General features: G+C 38.9%; 1 protein-coding gene across 3 annotated transcripts in view; it reads left to right on the plus strand.

Annotated features, from left to right (window-relative positions):
- Positions 1-20,745, plus strand: part of ARVCF (armadillo repeat gene deleted in velocardiofacial syndrome) — a 249,277-nt gene that overhangs the window by 3,520 nt on the left and 225,012 nt on the right. For all 3 annotated transcript variants that reach the window (XM_014943992.1, XM_014943993.1, XM_014943994.1), the window contains one exon: positions 13,785-13,853. The gene's annotated coding sequence lies outside the window, so the exon portion shown is untranslated. The remainder of the gene's footprint in view (positions 1-13,784; positions 13,854-20,745) is intronic.

Consider the following 20,745-nt stretch of genomic DNA (forward strand, 5'->3'; position numbering starts at 1 on the left):
CCCCCCCCCCCCCTTTTTTTTGTAACGTAGGCATTTGTTTGTGTATGTGGAAGGGTGAATTCGTATAACGTGCACTTTGCTTTTCACAGTGTTCTGTTGTGCCCTAGGTAGGTCACAATACAAAATGTAATTCTTAGCATGTTAAAAAAACCCAAACCCTAAGCAGATTTTTTTTTTTTGCGTCAAGTGAAGACCTGGTTTTATACCACCAATATCATAAACACTAGGTACAGGTTTGTGGGGGAAAAAACCCACCGTTTTGTATTAATGGGAGTGCTTGATGGTAAAAATTCTGAGTATAAATGACAGAATATTGACGTTGGGTGATTGTAGGTTCCTGTGGATGAAGTGATGCAGTCTGTGTTACGTACATTAGCCCTGTAAGGTTCTGTAAATTTAAACACTTTGTTTACAAAATTGTGCAGGACTGCATGATGCAGTAGTAAAAGGTGAAATTTTAGTAGCTTTTAGAAATGTTGTAAGGCATTGCAAAAGAGAAATATTGCAGTTTTATATTATATCTGGTATGGAAGAAAACATGGTAATAAAGTAATACAGGATGTACATGGTGACTAAAGTAACCGAAAGGGCGGGATCATTTGGAGTTTCTACAGAAAAATACAAGTTGTGAACTATGCTGTGGTCTTCCTCATGCAAGAGATTTGGATGGATGGCTGTTGAATTTATTTTAAGCAACATCTCTGTAAACGCTTGTCTGAAATATTTAAATTATATGCCTCATTAGGCAAATGGGTTTATCTTCCCATTGCTTGGCTAAAGGAATGCACTGGGAGGGCAAGGGCTGGAAGAACAATACAGTGTGGCTGCATAGTTTCACTGCATGGTTTGTCCTCGTGCATTGTTCAGAGACGCATAGATGCATAGAATGTATTTTATTTGGCGTTGGTGATCTTATAAAGTTGACTTTGCTGATTTTATTTTTATGCTGTAGTTACTGTCAACATAAATAACTGAATTTCAGTTACTATAACAATAGATTTAACCTACCGTTTAGCTGGAATGGATGAAAAACAGTTCCCTCCTTTGATTTTAATCTGTTCATTCAGAATCACTGCAATGGACTTCAGTGTCAGCAGTTCTTCAGTATTGGAAGAACTGGTTACAAATAGAATGAGTTTCCCATCACATTGAGCTAAGACACTGCACTAGGAATGGCAAAATCCCTGCCTTTTGCTTGTGCTTCAAATTTTGTACAAACGGCAGTTTAGAGAAGATATCTTAGCCTGAAGACCATCTGCATGCATATTACAGTTATATAAAACTCAGCTTCTGTATTTGATTTTATGTAATGCAACACGTTATTTCTGCAGTGCTTTTGGTGGCTCTTGGATAGTTTCAGAATTGATATGCTGTGAGGAGAACCTGTTAGAATTCTTGTGCTACCAGGTTTATAATTTGTTGCTCTCAATATTTTATAGCGTGGGTATAAATCATTGACACAGATGCCGTAGCAGCCAACTGTGAGATTGCATTTAGCTTATGTCTTTACAGTTTAACCAGAGTATGACAGGATCTTGCCTAGTGTGAGTGCATTCCATTCCCAATGCAATAGGAATCTTCAAAGAACAAAGGTTGGGTCAAATTTTTTACTCTACAGAAGAAGGCAGAGAAAGACCAACTCTAGGGTTACACCAATATGGATAGGGAAGGAGTTCATCAGGTGTGTTGTGTACAGTTATATTATTCAGACTTCATATGAGTCTCCTGGAAGTGGGCTTTAACTCGTGTAAAACAAACCCAGACTTGAAAAATTGTGGTGTGAGGTTTCTGTTCCTTGTTTGTCCCTTTTCACTCCTGCCCTTGCATTTCACAGGCAACCCAAACCAAGCTGTAAAGCTGCTTCTGCCTCTATGAGCTGAGGTTCTAGAAGTCCACAGCTTCTGCATTAATAAGGCCTAAGACAAATAACTAATTCTAGTGAATCAAATTCTTATTATGTGTCTGCTTTTCTGACCACTGTAAGAACAGGCATCTCAGTTCAATCCTTTGAGAAGGTGGCAGTCACCACTCCAGCAGTCACATTTTCAAGATGTAGCATCTTTGGTGTGTGAATGGCTAATCGTTTAATAGTAAGAGGACAGCATCTATTATTCATCATTAATTTATACACGCTACATCAAACAAAACATCATTTCAGAGTCCTGATGAGACTCATTGATTCCCACTGTGTTTTGGGAGAGTTTGACATTTTGACCCACCTTTCTTGGAACATAGTTAATATTGGGGATAAAAAAACATACAAGAGACCAAGTAGGAATGTATATATGAGTGGCATTTTTAAATATTTTAATCTCTTGTAGAGAACACTTCAGTTTAGTTCATGAAACTCATATCTAGTCACTATCAATTCCTGCAAAGACCATAACTGAGTATATTTCATGACTGAGTATATTTCCTTACCGTAGTTGGCACTACTGGGAGCATACCACTCTTGGAACAAATGGCCTCTTTCGGAAAATCATGAATCTTAGCTAAGTAAAGCACCATTATACCCCTGAAATGACTTGCTTTATTGACTTTTTTTTTAAAAACTGATTACTTTATCAAATTCTGTGATAGTTGATACCGTGTTTATATCCTCGTGTTTTGCTATGTAGTTATATTTTTATTACCCAATCTAGATAAAAATTGATAGAATGTCACTGGTTCCAAGTAAAAGCCATCTAAAGTTGGTTCTAAGAGACTGGCTGTGGTGAAGTCAAGGGATCTGCTTAATTATATCTTTCAAAATCAGGCCATCTGAGGAGTTAACCTAGAAAAACAAAATCAGTGGATACTTCTGTAGATATGTAAATCTGTGTTTTCTCAAACATAGACTTTTTGCACAAGATAGATGCTTATTAGTGGTTGTACGCTGAGGAAGGAACCTGTGGGCCTGAGTATGTGCAGTTCTCCATCTCTCCAGTACCTCTTTGTGAAGGATCTCTTGGTCTGATTGAGACAAGTTGAGTGATTTTGAATATAGAGTACATACAGAAAGAGCAAAATTGTAATGTTTAGATCTCAGATTCCAGGCTGAGTAGCCCAATGAAGTAATTTTCATCCAACACTGGTCTAATGGCGATGGTGGTGGTGGCAGTTATCACAAGATTCTAAGACCCATTAAGAACACACGAGCAAGATTATGCTTCTCTGCTTCACTCTCCAGTTTATATTGCTCTGGGAAGACCTTTCTGTTCCCAAATTCTATGCAGTATGCTCTGCAGATACCGTGGCTTTCTTGGACAGTTTAGCATCTTTGTTCAGTAAGGTCCTTGACTGCAGTGTCAAAATCTTCTGTGCATGCTTCAGTTGATGTTGTTTATAATTATGGGTTTTCTGCATCTCAGGGCACATGCATTTTGTTTCAGAAGCTTCAGCAGGGTTTCGGTGAGCTGCTGCGTGGATATATGCCAGCACACCACTAGTCTATTAGTTTATGATTTGTAGGTCAGGGAGAAATTGGGATATTTTGCTATCTAAGCAGTATCATCTCTTTGCTGCTTCAGTGCTTACATGACATCTCAAGTTGGCTGAAGATTAAAAGGACACTGTCAAGGTATCTTTCACGATTTCATTTTTATTATTTATTTTGTTTGCCTTATTATTGCTGTCATAATCCATTGGAAGCTTGAAGTCTGGTGCCTTGCCGACAGGCCTTTGTCCTCCAGAACCGTTCCTGTTTAGCTGCTTATGGTTTATTTAAGAGTTGTGAAGCATTTACTGTCTTCTGAAATACATTACTGAAGAGTTACAGCTTAAACATTGCAAGCAAGTGAGGGGGAAGAAGTGAGTAAATCAGTTTGAGTCCAGTCCTGATGTCGGGTAGTTCTGTGAAACTCAAAATATTTCTTCTTTTACTCATTGCTTTTAGACTGTAATAATGTGAGAGTATAGAATTAGGCATCGGTGCTTCCTTTGCACCATCATGCTTGAGAGTGGACTTTCTGGGGGATTGATAGAAAGACCTGCATCCTTACTTGGATATGTTTTGAACTATCTAATGAAGTAATCCCTGTCAGAGTTCCTACAGGTGCAGTGGTATCGACTGCCCTTGGGGTGCTGAGCAGCAGCTTCGTTTGGGGTACAGGCCAGAAAAAAAATACCTTTACAGGATCTGGGCTTTGTATCACGTAGGCCTTTTTTCTTTTCTAAGCTTAATTTTTTCCCCTCTTATTCCTGCTGTCATAAAATGAGTGGTCGTGGGGGTTTTGTACAGAATAATGATACCTTAACTTGTTGCTGTAAGAGAGTCTTTTCTTAATTGATGTACGTTCGTTGCAATGTGAAGTTAGTGAAATTAGAGCTACTCTTGCCAGTAATTTAATGGCCTGTTCTTCATCTCCTCTGGCGGTATAATTTCTATCCATGAGTTGGAAGTGTATCAGCACAAGTCCTCCATGGGACCTCTTCATTACAGTAAACATTCTCTATTTAATTTGGGTTATTTAGTGATAAAATTTTAAGTAACTGCTATCCAGCACAGTGGCAGAAGCAATCGCACAGACTGGATTATTCCTGTGGCTAATCAAGAGTGTCCATGTCTCCTGGATTACAGCTTGATGGGAGCTGAATGTATGTGCTGATATCGGGTAGGCTTATTTTTGCAGGTTTTAAATGACAAACTAATAATCTTTTTGACAGTATGCAGAGTAGCAAAGATTCTGGAGAGGAAAGCAAATTGCAGAGTGACTTCAAATATGGTTCATAAAGCGTGGACTGTCTTGGGGAAGGAGACTGAGATGTGACACTTAAGTTGGGGTAGTTCGGTAACTTTAGGCCTAAATGACAGTAACACTCTGTAAAACTTTGATTCAGTGTTGTGTATCAATAAGTGCACACCAATAACGGTCCCAAGGTAGTGAAAGCATAGTTTTATTGTATGCAGTAGCTGTAAACTTAGAGTTTTCTGGTATCTTTAAGACATAATCTCTTCTGCCTGAATAAATATCACATTTGGCTTTCTTTTATCAATGTAATGTCAAGTGAAGTCTCAAATGTGAATCCTAACATAAGCTGGCAGTGTTCTGCTGCTCCGCGCCACAGGCTGGGTCATGCTGTGCTGGTGTAACTTCCCCACATATTTTTAGATTGGTTCTTTTTTAATTCAGTGTGACAATACAAGCAGTGAGTTATTGACAGCAGCTAAAGTGAGATCATTATGACTGTAATCAATAATATACCTGCACAGAATAACAACTACTACCAGGGACATATTTTGTATCGATTCAGGAATTTATACTGCCTCCACTACGCCTGGTCTGCTACTTCCATAATTTATGTAATAAAATCTCTACTTTAGAGAAGCTGTTACTAAGTTAAATACCAAGAAATGATGACATATCAAGATGTAAATTGCATATTGAAGATTTTACTACAAGCAGAAATAGCACTTGCTAAATTCCTGTGGGTTCTGATTCAGGACCAAGGCACTTCCTTACTGCGGGCTGAAAGATAATGGAAGTGAAAACCCATGTCCCTCTCCCGAGGCAGTATTTTAGAGGCGGAGGGGAAGATGCTGTTTTTAATGTGATGTGATGATGGAAGCTTATTGAATTGTATAATCCATAAGTTTGAAACCTTGGTAGAATTTCTTTATCAGTAGCAGAAACCCTTCTTCCAGTTCTGTCCTTAAACTGGAATGTAATTTTCTCTTAATACTGATACATCTTTATGTCCCTGTCTATCTCTAATTCTAAAAGATTGTTGCTGTGCTCTCATTTTCTTTTTCAAGCCTAAAATCAGTAAAAAAGAACAAAAGGTACAGATTATGGCCAGGAATTTGGGAATACCGATGTTCCCTGAAAGTAATACCTAGAATCCCAGAGACACCTGTTTATTCCCTTCCTTGCTGCCTGTTTGTTTTGTTGATGGGATGATTCCTCAGGTCCAGTATTGCCACTGAAACCAAGGGATTTAGGGTAGGAATCCTTCCGAAGGCTTGGTTCACAGGTAGAAACTTCTCTTGGCTTGTTGCTTTTAGGTTTCTGTGGTTGCTTCAGCTTTACTTTCAAATACAGATGGATTAATTTGGTAATGTGTATTGACAAGTACATTTTAGGAATTAAATTATTCCAATTACTTTAAAAATGCATTTGCAGATCAATTTGAGAAAAATGTCACTTTTCTCAAACTACCAGACTAAGACGAGCTTTTAGAATAAAACTTTTTTTTTTTTTTTTTTTTTTTTTTGCTTAACCTAGGGGATTTTTGACCAAATATAAATGTATATTTGTATACATTTGTGATGTCTCATTAGTTGGGATTTGGAAGATGAGCTCATGCAGTAATTGTGAGACTTCCTTTTTCTCCATGCAGGGTTACAGCTGGGCACGGGCGTTTAGTACATTCCCAAACCTGAGTAAAAAACATCCAGAGGTACTTTTAATTCTGAAGAGTTTTAAAAGACAAAGTTTGCATTTATACTATAGTAAACTGTGTAATTAAATCCCATCTCCAGTTGGGATGATGTAATTCTGGGAATATTGAACGTCCCCGCTGGCCTGGGGCCGTGTAGTGGACTATATTGCCCACAATTAAACAGATGAGTGCGCAAATAGGGACAGGCATCCTTCCAAACAGTGGGGGCTATATTTAGCAAATTCTTCTCATTTCCCTCTCTGTAGGAGGGTAGTGATGTTGGTAACCTTAACGTTGGCCAACAGAACTGTGAGAGCCTTAAGCCCTCTCCTACAAGATGTTTTCCTTTCCCATGTTATTTTGACCTTATATTTTCTCCCTTTCTCTTGGATTAAATCTTTTTATGTCCTAAATGAGAAATTAGCTTTATGTTCTCAATTTGATTGTAGAAATAAGTAAAAGTTCTCTGTGCCATGAAGGACTAGAAAGAGCTTGAAAATTTCACAAGTTAAATGTTCTAAAATTTAAGAAAGATAAGTTATAAATCTGGGGGGTGATACAAAGGTACCTCCTCTTTATGGAAACCAAAGCTATAGAATCTGTAACTTTTTACCTAATTTTATGTATCAATATTTGAAGGACTTCAGTGCCTCTTGGTAAAATGCAGCAAGGTTTCTACAACATTTCCTCTAGAAAATACTGAATTCAGAGTTTGTCTAGTTTTCTTAACTGGTATTTGCATTTCCTGTGAAAAGAAGTTGAAGATTAAGGGGAAAACAGCTGGTTTCATAAAGCAGAGTGCTATTTTTAAATTTTATTTTTAATGTGTTTTTTTAAAGGAGTAAACCAATGTATTTTGCTATTGTAAAAGCTTCAAAACCAGTGATACCAGTATCTCTTAAAGGGCAGAGCTATTGTTTCAGAAGTAGACAAGCTTTGGAGCTGTAATCGCTAGGAAAAGTCCCAGTCTTTGTAGAGTGACTCTGGTTAAATTCAGACGGATAAGTGATGTAGAGATCTCAGAAGCTTTACTGTCTGCGTAGTAGCTCAATTAAGAAAACTAGAATTTCACATAATGTCTGATTTAAATGAGCTTTCTACTGTGTGTAGATGTATTAAGTACATCTGCATGTGCCCATGAGATTGCTATGCAGAGAATATAATTATTTTGTTTACCATTTTGAGATTGATGTGAATGGGATCAATACCAGTTACTTTGCTTTTCATTTCTGAAGGCATCTGTAGTGTTGACCAGCCTTCTCTTACTCGTGTCAAAGAGATGGCAAAGCCTTTCTATTCACATCATTTGACCTTCTAGGACATTCATCAAAGACCGGGCAGGCTAAGCGTGTCACTTTTTTCCCACTTGAAGAAATTAAATCTAATTAAGAGGATACTACTAATACAATGTAGATAGAGATTACAGGTGCATGCAGTGTGTAGAGAGACCAGAATGAAAATAGCTGTAATGAAGAAGGAGAGGAGGGGGGAGGACACTGAAACAGGCTGACTTATTTTAGAGCACAAGATTGATAATTTAGTGACTCTAGTAGCTGCATGGATATAAAATATTTACTGCAAGCTGGAGAATTCTAATGGCGAAAAGAAATCTCTCAAGGCATTTTCTTCTAGAGAATATAAAATGAGAAAGGAATTATGCACAAATATATCAATTATACAGTTTTAGTATTAGTGATCAACTGCCTGCTCTTCATTTCTCTCTTCACACAGGTGTAGTTTGACTGCATCCACCTGAATTACTTATGTCTTAAAAGAGGAGAGTCATGAATGGAATTGACTTTTCCTTGGGAAACCTTTGGCATTTCACTGCCCGTTAACGTTGTCTTTCCTACAGCAAATGTCACTTGAGGCTTTTGTAATAAAGAACAAAAAAATATGCTTGTGCATTCTTGCCATTTCACATGAAATCAAGTGACTGATTCTGATAGAAGTCTCAAGAGCTCTGGGTTTATACAGATTTCTCCCAGTTCTGCCTTGGAATAACTGCTTCTGTGTATTTTCAGGGGCAAGGAATGTTAATAGTAAATGCTTCCTGAGAAACTGATTATTTAAAATATCTTTCACACTGAAATTGAAAGGACACTTACCAGGTATGTACAATAATGAGACAAACCCCAACTGGTTTAAAGTAGGTGTAATATCCCGGAGTAAAAACTGTGTGTCTGTTTGGTGTGTCCTTGTGAGAGTGGGGAATTGGGAGCAGTCATTGGAAGATGAAGAAACCTCCGCGTTCCTGGGCCCAGGGGCCGTGCTGTGTCCTCACTAATGTATGCTGGTCTCCTCCCTGCATTGCCATTTCCAGAGCTCGGGGAGTTAAGCAGCTCCCACTCATCAGGAATCCTACCGGAGGCAGCACAGCCTGACAGCTGGTAGGTGCCAAGTGGAGAAGTCAGTATTTCCATCAAAACCTGAGGAAAAAAACTTACTGTAGAGGTGAACTGAACGTTGGAGCAAGTTGACCAGAGGGGTTGTGGAGATTATCCACAAAATCCTGGACATTTTCAAAACCATTCAGAAAAAGATCCTGAGCGACTTGGAGTTGACTCTGCTTTGAGCAGGGGGTTGTACCAGATGATCTCCAGTGGCCCTTTCCAACCCCCACGGTTCTGCCATTCTGTGAAAATAATTGAATAACCTTCAAATTATTCTGTCTTCTACAAGAAGAACCAAAGTTGTAAGGATCCTGATTGTGCAAAGGGTGGGAGGTCCAGAGAGGAGTCCCGGGGATGGAAGAGAGCCTCCCTTGGTGTTTCTCAGCAGTGAGTAGAACCCATGGGTGGATGTCCCAGCCTGAGGAGAGCTGGGTGGGCAGGGCTGTGGGCAGGCTGGGATGTGGGTACCACGAGCAGCTGCATTTATGAATCTCCAATTAGTTTGGTTTTTTTAGTTGCATCCATTTCAATTAACACTTAAAGTCAAACTTCTGCCTCTAGTGAAATAAAGAATTTTAAAAGCTGTATTTAAATTTAAAGGCTTCCACTGTCACTTTATACAGATGGCTTCAAAGCATATTGAATAGAATCTTCTAATGAGTGTTGGCTTTGCCAATAGATGCATGTTTCTTCCATTATTTTGTTTGTTTCCATTTGGTATTTTGTACTTTGTGAGTAATAATTGCAATTACTTTTCTACAATACCACGTTAGTAACAGCAGCAGGAAGCCACGGTTAGCTCAGCTGGAACGTTTTGGCCTCTAGAGTTCTTGTTATTGCATTCAGAGTGAGCAATAACTGCCTGCCTGTCTTTGTGCCACTCTCATTCCCCTCTTCCTCTCATCCTCTTTTCTTGTTCAGTTGTACTTTATTGGTTCGACTCGAGACAGATGGTAGGAATAGTAAATCCAAGTTGATTGTACCAGATATTGTCTGGCATTGGCGTGTCTGTTTCTAGGAAGATGAAAACAATGGGCAGTGAATATTTTGGACAAGCTGAAAGAAGTTGCTAAAATAATTCATGATTGTCTAGTCTGTGAGGCTGGATAAACAAAACGAAAATGATTTCCTTTTATTTATGCACCTCTTTGAAGAGCCTCAGAATTGCTGTGCTGGTGTGTTGAGCTGTATTTCTGCTCGGTGCTCACTGCTTTTTGTTGACGTGTTCAATGTCACCCACAACTTCCATCAGCACCATCCTCCCATTGAGCGTGTGGTGCTGTGACATGGTCCTGGGACCGGGGGTCCGTGCTTGGCTTTCACCTCCACTATGGTCGGCATTGAAGTACCTTGAGAACATGTTTGTAATATTAAAATAAAGGTGCTTAGCCTTTGTTTAGAATCTTGTCTCAGTGGAACTAGGTTACCTAATGAGCATGTTCTACTCGTCTCATGGGGACGAAGCCTGGGCTGTTAAATCTGTGGCAGCAAAACGAAACAATTTTTGAACCAAGTCATCATTCTCAGCATCAATAGAAGGTCGTGCCCTTGTCAGCTGGTGTTGGCTCAACATAAGGTTCCAGTCAGAACTGGCAGTGTTATGCTTAGCACTGTTCTTTGAGACCTTCACCTTTTACTATGTTTGGAACTGCTAATATGGTGAGTCTTTTGAATATTTATAAGAGACTTAATAAGGTAGTCCTTACTGCAGTTTTCGGAGTATACACTCATTAGTTCTTGGTAGCTGATCTGCCAGAAGGAGGTTTCTTCAAGCCTGTGATACAGCACTAGATGAAGTGCTCTTTTTCCATCATTTCTTCTCTCAGTGTTGTGTGTTAAACCACGATACTTCTTTGGCAAGTTCAAAATACAACCCCACTTGCACTACTTCTGTAATTTCAGCGTTGGCTTGGTTCTTGAGAAGGGTTCTGGGACCTGGGGTTTGGCAGAGTCAAGTCCAAAAAAGTTAGAAGTGAAGACAGGCAATCTTGTTCTCTTGCTTTGCTGCTTGACTTACCCAGTGGTTTGCTGAGCTGTGTTGTACAAGGAGATCCAAAATCACATTACATCTGCACCCCTGGCAATTTGAGAGTATGTTATTGCAAAAGGTTAGAGATGTACTTTAATATCAGTTGATTGTTCTCATGAAGAATTGCTCTAGTCTGATCTCTTTACAGTGCAGGTATTGTGTGCTTGAATTCCTCTTCCCATGAGTTAGATGCTGAATAGTGATTAGTTTTTAATCAAGTGAAAATTACCAGAATGTGGAACATACTTTTTGAACTCTGCTGCTCAAAAACATAGATAGATGTAAGTTATCAATAATTATGATTTCATGCTGCTCAAAAACATAGATGTAAGTTATCAATAATTATGATTTCTTCATGAAACCTTCCAAGGTGCTATATGTATAGGTAGCAGAGTACCCAGATTTGTAACTCAAGTAACATCTTGATTTATATTGAAAACGTGAATGAAAATGGTTTGCCATTCAGCTTTTGATTTTCTTAATCAGTGAGATTCTTAATGGTGTGAGGTTATTTGTTGTTTTTTTTTTTTATAGGCCATAATTTTCTACTTTTTTTAAAGAGTAGAAGTTTTTAAAATGGCTCATACAGAGCTGCCATACTTACTTAAAAATAAATCTAGAAGGGTCAGTTTAGGATTTGCTGCAATATTTTAAAAGTCAATGAAGCTATTAGTGGCGTTTTTTTAATCTTTAATATTACCCCACTGATGTCTGTTTAATATTATTCTGATTGTTATCACTGTTTGCATTTCTTTTTGGTTAGAGGAAATTGTATGTTTATTTTATTTTGGGGGAAAAATTTTTGACAGGGTGAGCAATGGCAAGATTTTGCTTCCAACCTCTGGATTGAATCGCTCAGCAGGAGAAGCCTGAATTGCTAATAAAAATGAAACTTCTGAGGAAAATTCTTGCCTGAGGTTGGATTTGTACTGATTCAACACATTTCTTATGACTCTACCATCTCCCTCACTGCTCCTTCTGGAACAACATGACCCCTCTAATGAAATTTTATTTTGTGACAAAGTGAATTTCCGTCTACGTGCTCTACTTGCTGGCGCCTCTCATGGTTGTGGGGAGGTTCTTCCTTTGTTCTGCAATACTTAAAAGCATGTACTTATCAGAGTTGAAGATAAATAAAGCATCCTGTTTACTAACTAGATACATTTTCATCAAGTGTCATCTTGGAGCCAGTGGAATTAATACGTTAAGACATAGTGTTGCCTCATAATTTGTAAATTGTGAAATGAATCATTAAAATTGCTGTGGAAGGTGAAGGCACACACAGAGAATATAGGGGGTTGTGAGGCAGCCCAATGCTCACTGGCTTACAGAAATGGGGGGAAAACCCCAAAGTCTTCCTTCATAAGAGCAGCTTGCAGATAGCTGTGTTCGTATTTTTTAGGTCACTTAAAAAATAAGTCTGTTTCTCAGATACAAAAAGCTATTTTTACCATTGAGTGCACGTATATCCTTTATGGGGCTGAGCGTTAGTCATTTTTTGCTGTATTAGTGAGTTCAGGTTGAGCCTTGTGTGTGAGCACTCTTCATTGAGGACTGTAAACCCCTCCACCCAACCCAAAACATAGCCTAATTATGTGTGGTATTGATTATTTAAATGGGTGCTGTCAGAGGATTCTGATGTGTCAGTGGGACTGCCCTACAAACCCAGTCTAACCAGCAATAGAAGGACCAACAGCCAGTGGTGCTTGGGCGTGTGTCTATTCCTCTGTCTTGCCCAATATATAGGGATAGTCAAGGATTCTATGGTACCACCACTCAAGTATCTTGCTTCCTTTTTATTAACTTCAGAAATTCTGTAGAGGGCTCTGGGATTGCAATGGCCAGTGGTGCTTGGGCGTGTGTATATTCCTCTGCCTTGCCCAATATATAGGGATAGTCAAGGATTCTATGGTACCACCACTCAAGTATCTTGCTTCCTTTTTATTAACTTCAGAAATTCTGTAGAGGGCTCTGGGATTTAAAGTTTTTTAGATTTTATCTTCTCTCTTGTAACGCCAGTGCAGTTAGCCCCCTAAAGTTTTTTAGAGTTTATGGTCAGAGTAAAGTTTATGTTCTCTCTTGTAACGCCAGTGCAGTTAGCCCTTCCTGGTCTGCAGGGGATGAGTGCACCACTGCCAGGGATGTATGGAACCAGCTGGGCTTCAGTTTGGAAACAAAGATAGGTAAAACAGTTGGAAATTTACAATTTTTGGGGTGAAAACAAACACAAGGAACAGTTGCTCAAGACTTGATAAAATGTCCTTGTAACTTCCAGTATGTAGGTTTTCTATGGAAACTGCTTGTGTATGTATGTAACAGGTGTTAGGTCATTGGAATCAAGCGTATGATCAAAAAAATATATATTTAAGCAAGGAGATAATACGGAGAGACATCTTGGCTATTTTGTGTCTTGTTACTTTACATGTTTACATGTAAATTATTTTTGGATTTTGTGATGTATATTTAAGCAAGGAGATAATACAGAGAGACATCTTGGCTATTTTGCGTCTTGTTACTTTACATGTAAATTATTTTTGGATTTTGTGAGCTTCCAGTATATATGTTTTCTATGGAAACTGCTCTTGTATGTATGTAACAGGTGGTAGGTCATTGGAATCAAGCGTATGATCAAAAAATGTATATTTAAGCAAGGAGATAATACAGAGAGACATCTTGGCTATTTTGCGTCTTGTTACTTTACATGTAAATTATTTTTGGATTTTGTGATACAGAGATTTCAGTAGAAACAGCCACATTCTAGAGCGTTCAAACCAGATGAGAAATTTCTTCCATGAACTTTGATTTCAGGCAGTGGGAGCTGGAGAGGCTGGTGGAAGCCCTGGCACAGCTGGTGTGAGCTGGGGGCTGTGGTGTGGTGTTGGCAGGTGTTTGGGCTGTGGCGCTGTGTGTAGAGTTGTCCCATTACTCAGATCAACACGTCATTCGTCACGTTAATCACAGAGTTTCTATTCAGAGTTTGATCTATCTATTGTATTTTCCAGGGTTATCCATAACTTTGAGTTGTGCTTCATGAAGAAGGAAAGGGGGCTAACGACTCGCCTGAAAGGGTGGTAAGAGTTGTCAACATTTCCTTACCTATATTTTTATTTTATTAACTCCACACATTCGTGTCTATGAAATCTAGAAGGCAAAACTGTTTCTAATTTCATCCTTCTTGCTGTTTACTGTTGCAGTCTCACAATCGTCATTCTTTAGCCAACAATACAGTGATGAAAGACTAAAGTCATTTTGTAGTAGTAGTATTTAGTGGCCTTTTTCTCAAACAGTAGGACTATTGAACTGAGTATGGCTAAAATATGCAAGAGTTTGAATTCGTCTGCTTGGAATAGCAAACCACCATATAAACCCAAATGTCTGCATAATCAAAATGTAGAAGAATTAACTGCATATAATGTAACTCATAATAAAGCTTCCAAAACCTTATAAATGGAACTTCTCAAAATGTTTTGTTCTGCTGCTGTCCTACTTCCAGAGAAGAGGTGAACGGGCTCCCCCCTCCTCACTGCCCACTCTCAGCCACTCCACTGCCAAACAGCCTCACTGCTCCTTCAAAATTAGGAAAAAAGTAGCAGGCAATCAAATGGGATGCTGTTTGTAGATATGTGAGCAGCCCATTATTATTCTGCAGCGTCTTTGTGAAGTAAAGGAATGTACAACTGAAAATGTTCCTGCTCCTTCTGCAGCGCAGAGACAGTAGTAATTGTGCTCTCATCGTCAGAGATGGTTTTTACAGAGTTCACGACTATGATTTGCTTGTTTCAGAAGTGAGGTGTGCTCTGTGCTCCTCTTTAAGAGGATGTCACCCTTCATCAGGAGGGCCATGCATTCTCGGGGTGATGGTGCTCCCCACTTATTGCTTGTCAGCCCCACAGAACGCGGGTTGGTTCCTTTACAAATGCGACTCATTGGCTGTGACTGCTCACTTCTAAAACAATTTCAGCTTTATTTTGGTTATTGGTTTGTGGCTTTTCATGATAAAATAGAATTGCATTTTTTGGCGGTAGGCGTTCTTGGTGGAAAATCTGAAAAGCTGGAGCCATTTGGAACTGCTCTTACTCCTACTGAGGGCAGCGGGAGAATTTCTGTGGCTTTCAGTGGGAGTAACGTTACGCTGTCTGAATGTGAAGCCTTTTCCTCTTCTTTCAAAAAATGCTTATAGCTGGGGTTGCATGAAGACTAAGTAAATGTTGTACTCCTTGATTAAAGGAAAGAAAAAAAGGTTTTTCCTAAGTAAGAGAAAGTAATTTTAACCATTTCTGTTATGCCAGCATATTGATTTAAATACTTACAGCTCTGAAAATCATTGCACCATAAAAACTGGTTATCTACAACTATTTTACTTTATATGATATAGTGTGTTTTATTATGCTGTAAGCAGGAGTAGGTGTAAACAACCAAAGCACCTTCTCACGAGAGAAGGAGAGTTGCAGGATGAATACTTACTGGAGCAATAGTAGACATGGCATAGATTCTACCATCACAGATATTACTGGTCATGAGTTCTCAACTCTTATTAAGAGTTTAATATAATATTATTTGTGGCATTTTCATAGATGTCATTTAAGAAAAAGATTAAATATTTTTTCAAAGCTCAGAGTGAGCTACTGTATTTGCTATGCGATTTCATTAGGAATTTCTTCTTCTCCCCTTACCCCCAGAAGATACTATTACAAGTGAATTTGGCATAAAAGCTTCTAGTCAGTGGTTGCCCAGAAATGATTTGTGAAACATTAAAAATAACTGCCTTTTCAGAAATTAATACTAAAAAAATATTTCCAGAACTGTGGATGTGGGGTATAAACGGTCAGTTTTGATTGTAATGTGCAAAATGGATTTGACTTGATTTGGAACATCTTCCAGGCTGCCAGACTTCTGACCTGAGCTGTCCAAAACATGTGTTTTTATCTGTTATAAGCATTTTTTCCTTGTAATTATTTTTTTTTCCCTAATTCATTGCTCATAGATTAATGTCTGCTTATTTTGAGTTTCTACCATCTTTTCTGGAACAATCAAGAAAGACGAATTAATCTTGTTTAATTGATGGATTGCTCTAGGTTAATCAAACTCCTACTTAATATGCTTGATATTTCTTGCAAGTAAGCTATTTTTAAGAAAAAAATTCTGCAGTTTGTAATAGATTTGTCTTAGCCATGTCAGATTCTTTGTCACGCTCAGGAAGTACAAGATATAACCCAAGTACTCGAATGACTGAAAGATAGCATTTTGGTTTATAAACATTTGCAGCATAAACAAGTCTGAGCTAAGTAATTTTAGAAAGGAATTTCCCTTCCATGTAGTGTATATTATACATAGACATTAATTAGTGAGTTTTTCATATGTAGCTCTTGGAAATTATTTTTATCTGGTTTATCTGACACCAAGTTTATTTATCTTGAATTTGAACGTTTACTATTGTCTCTGTATGACATAGTTTACAAACCAAGTCTGATGACTTCTCTGCGTGGTCTGCATGAGAACTCATCTCGACATGATTATTGTTAGTTAATGCTCCTACAAACCTTCCGGAATTGCTGGTGAGCCTGAACTTTGCCTTCGTTGTTATCCATGCAATTCTAGTGCCTTTGGCGTTGAGTTGAATTTCGTATATTTCTAATCTTCTCGTTTGGAATCACTTTGTAATTCCTAATGAAAAATGGTTACTTGTTTGAAAGCGTGGGAGACCTGGCGCTGTTTATGGCCTGGCGTGGTTTATTGGTGGCCATGCAGTCCAGGCTCCTGTGGGGTTGTACTACTACAAAGAGTATTTTACGGTTTGATCAGGTAGGGTTAGTAAATTATAAGTCACTTTAGGGAGCACTAGGACTATTGGAACACTGATTATCAAAACAGGCTTTTTTTTAGTGGCACGTATAATCTGCTTATTAGTATAAGGTCTTCCAAAAGTACTTATCTATCTGAAGTAGAATTTCATTGAATTGCCTGGATAAGGTTGGCCTTAGAAGTGGACTTTCACATAGCTGGTCTGTACGATACTTCAGTATGAGCCTTCTTGCTTTCTGCTTTGTGGCTCAGAGAAAACTTGCTTCATCTCAAATGCTTTAGTATTCAAAATTTGTATGCTTTTCTGGAAGAAAGACCCAAAAGACTGATAATCTGTAGGTAGTATACGGATGTGGAGACATGCTAATGTATACCTATCACGGAGTCCTACATCTTTGCACACATCAGTGCTGAAAACAAACCTGTAACTTCTGATGCCAAGACCTGGGAGTGTTTCCGTTCTGGTTAAAGGGACGGTGTGTCCCCTCTGTGGTGGCTTTGCTAGCACATTCCCTGAAGCCGTCCTGAGTTTCCCCGTGTGGATCCAATTGGGAGATTAAAAGTTTAGGATTTAATCTGTGCTTCCATAGCATGAATCATGGTAGGCCTTCTTAGTATTCATCCAGTGTTCTTGGAGACATCTCTGGTGATACTGGAGTAATACTGGCATGGTCTATTAAAACTACAGTGAATAAAACTTTAAGATCCCATCTCTTGATTTACATTTCTTACAGCAACGTCTGATAGAATTGGCAAAGTGTACATGTTAGACAAATTTCCTCCTTTTATTTAGATCCATTAGAGCCCCTGCCAGGCAGATAAAGGAAACTTAGATGCTGAAAAGAATTAAACAATAAATATAAAGCATTGACTTAGAAACATCTTATAATACCTACTCCTTAGTATGTCCCACCTCATAAACTTATCAATTAACTTTAAATTGCAGGATAGATACAGGTGCAATTGAAACACAGCCATTTTCCACTGCTGCACCATGCCATGGTGACTTTTTAGTTGTTGTTTCTTTCTTTAGGTGTTAAAAAGTATATTTCATAAAAGAAGACAGGGAATTTTATTTGGCCTTTGCTACTTTCTTGATTTCCTGTAATTCCAGTATTATTCTTCCATTGCAAACTTTCAAATTATGCTTTAGAAAAAGCTTTAAGCATTGGTTAAACACTGCTTTTTTGTTTTGTTTTCTTAAAGCTGTATAAGGTGTATAAATTGGTGCTATTGGCTTCGACAGGGATGTTCATGGAACAAGTCTTCCAAAACTGACTTGCTAACTTTGTGCTAGAAACTTGTTGAAAATTGTCAGTAAGAATTGTGCTAGATTCTTTCCGTGTACAACGTACAGGGTCTTCCTGTTAAAAACCTGATGACTTTGTTAAATTTTGAAATGGGCTCTAAAAATCCATACAGAGTAATGTCAGGAGCATTAAACTCTAATAATGTAAACAATCACTTGCATTTTAGATTTAGAGCTGAACTTTCCCTCCAGCTGGAGGGTCGCGCTTGCCTGGCTGCGGAGGCGCCTTGTCCTGGGAGAGCTCTGGTGGGGATTGTTTCCCTGAAACGGCGCCTTCAGAAGCAGGGGGGAAATGTGCCCTGATACATCTCGGAAGCTAAAAGCATCCCTTGTTCCTCCTCTCCTTCCCGACTGGAATTCCAGGAATTGCTGCTGCTTTAGCATCGCCCACATCAGTAGAAAGGGAGCCTGTTCTTGCAGCTGCTGCCGACCATTGCAAAGGGGGATCTCGGGCTTTTTTAGTGAGAGATGCGAGGGCATATTGATCTCATTAAAATGTTCATTAGTGTGTTCTTCCATTGACATTGTATCCAGCATGTTCCTCCTTCTAATTAAATCGTAGCCTATTTTATGGTAATTCTTTGGCTTCCCTGAAGTGTTTCTCCTTAAGGTAGATGTAGAGAGTCGGAATGATGGTTACCTCTGAGCTGGATGACAACTGCTCATGTCCCTGCTCGTGGCAGGGGGCTGGACTGGGTGACCTTTAAATGTCCCTTCCAGCCCAAGCCATTCGGCATTTCTGCCCTATGATTCTGTGATGGAAGATTGGATTCAGAATGCTGGAGTGGAGCACAACACTTCTTGAGAATGTCTTCTCTTGGCACCAGGCATTTGTGACAATATCTGCTGTTATTTTTTTTTTTTTTTCAAGTTTTACTGTATAGTTTGTTTTTGGTTTTTTTTCAAGTTTTACTGTATATGTGTATGGGATGTTATTTTGGCACAAAGATGTAATACTTTATTTTATGACAGATGAAATTTTCCACATTCTCGGAGGAAGTTTGGATTTGGTGTGGTAGTTGCACGTCAGTCTCTGGGTATTTATAGATATGGGGGGCAGCACAAAGGCTAGATGCTTTCCAGCATGTGTTAATGCAATAGTATCTCTTTCAGGAAGGTTTTTTACAGAGCTGAGCTCGGAAATGTGTTTGAAAACAGCCTTGTCACACATGTCATCAAGGTCAGAAGGGAGAGAAAGCAGAGACTTCAACATTTCAACTAAGGTTCTGTGAAAGGAGCATAGAATGTTAGAGTTTGTTAACTAGTAAACTGGTCTCTTCGTGCCTCTTGAACGCTGGAGAAGTCTCACTTTCTCTTCTTCCATGGAGTGTTCAGCTCCCACTGCTGTCTGGGGCTTCAGCATTGAACTTGTGGGGAATATACTTGGTGAAATCCACTGATGATAGATCATGACTGACGTGTTAGAAGTGGTATCAGGTGAAAGATTGGGGTGCACAGTGTGGGGAAACCCCGCAGGGAGGTTGGGATGGTGGGTCTGTGCTTGGAAATACTCTAATTGTTGGTGCAATGGAGAACAGAGATTAACACACCCGCTCTGTTTATAGACAATAGAGGGTTTTTTGACATAGTGTAGTGCTTTGGAAAGGGCCTTTTCCCACTGCAGCATTGACTGTATCACGCTGTGCTACAGTCAGCTCTGATGAAACGAGAGCGGTTGTTCCCGTGTTACAGCGGTTCAGGGGTACGGGGTGAGTCCTGGCTTGTTCCTCTGGGTCCTGCCTTGCAACAGCTCTTCATTTCAAACAAACATCTACTGAAAAATACGTATTTTGCTGAGCGTTGGACCTGATTAACAACACCATAACATGTTTCTGTGTTTAGTAATTTAAGCTTATTACTTGCAGTTTTGGGAAACTGGTAGCACTTGGTCGTTAGTTAAAAAAAAAATCAAATACATATTATACATCAGTTAGACTAATGTTAGGGCCCCAGCCCAGGAGATATACAGCCTTATCAAAAGCAGGCTTTCTATAATAACCTTTGTGTGCCAGTGACATTGTAGAATAAATGCTGCTTCGTGTTCATTTTTTAACCAAGAAAAACTCTACTGATTTATTGGATTTATTCCAGACTTAAGCCACTGTAAAAGTGTACTACTGCTGTGTAAATGCTTTCTGCCAGCAGGTGGAAATGTATATATACAGCTCCTCCATTGACTCACTTCTGTCTTGGGCTGCCTGATGTCTCTCCCAATCGCTGAAGCTTTGTGAAAATGCTATTTAAGACTTGCAACGTAATGGATCTCGCTGCATCACAATTGGGAACTTAAGCTCCTTTATGGATCCCTGACTGCTCTTGGACCTGTCAGCTCTTCTGTCTCTGCTGGGGTGTTGTCACCCAACCTTCTTACATAGTTATGTAGTACCTAAAAAAACCCACCAACTTGTTTCAAATGAACACGAGCAATACTTCCCATAGAAGTAAAAGGGAATAGGAAAGACATAATTCTTTTTTTGCCTATTAGAAGCTGATATCTTCTTATCCAAAATGCTTACCAGCAGTAATGGTCCTCAACTGAGGAGGACCATTCTTTTTATTATGTAAACTCTTGCTAATTTCTGCATGTAATGTAATTCCTTGGCATCTTGAAGAAGACAGCACTGGAAACCAGTGTGTGGGGGCTTATGGTGGGGGGTTTTGTTTTGTTTTTAAAGCAAGTTATTTTGGTGTAATGAAGTAGAAGTCCATCCTCAGTCAGAAACATTTGACCAAATGTGAAATAAATAATGACTGTATTAAAGTCTGTGACTAAAATAGTAAATTTTAGTACGATTCATCCAAAGCTGTAGGTGTAAAATAGAGTAGAAAATATTTTATCTTGATCCACTAAA

This window comes from Calidris pugnax, unplaced genomic scaffold (genome assembly GCF_001431845.1).
Source record: "Calidris pugnax isolate Ruff unplaced genomic scaffold, ASM143184v1 scaffold138, whole genome shotgun sequence".
NCBI classification, from domain to species: domain Eukaryota; kingdom Metazoa; phylum Chordata; class Aves; order Charadriiformes; family Scolopacidae; genus Calidris; species Calidris pugnax.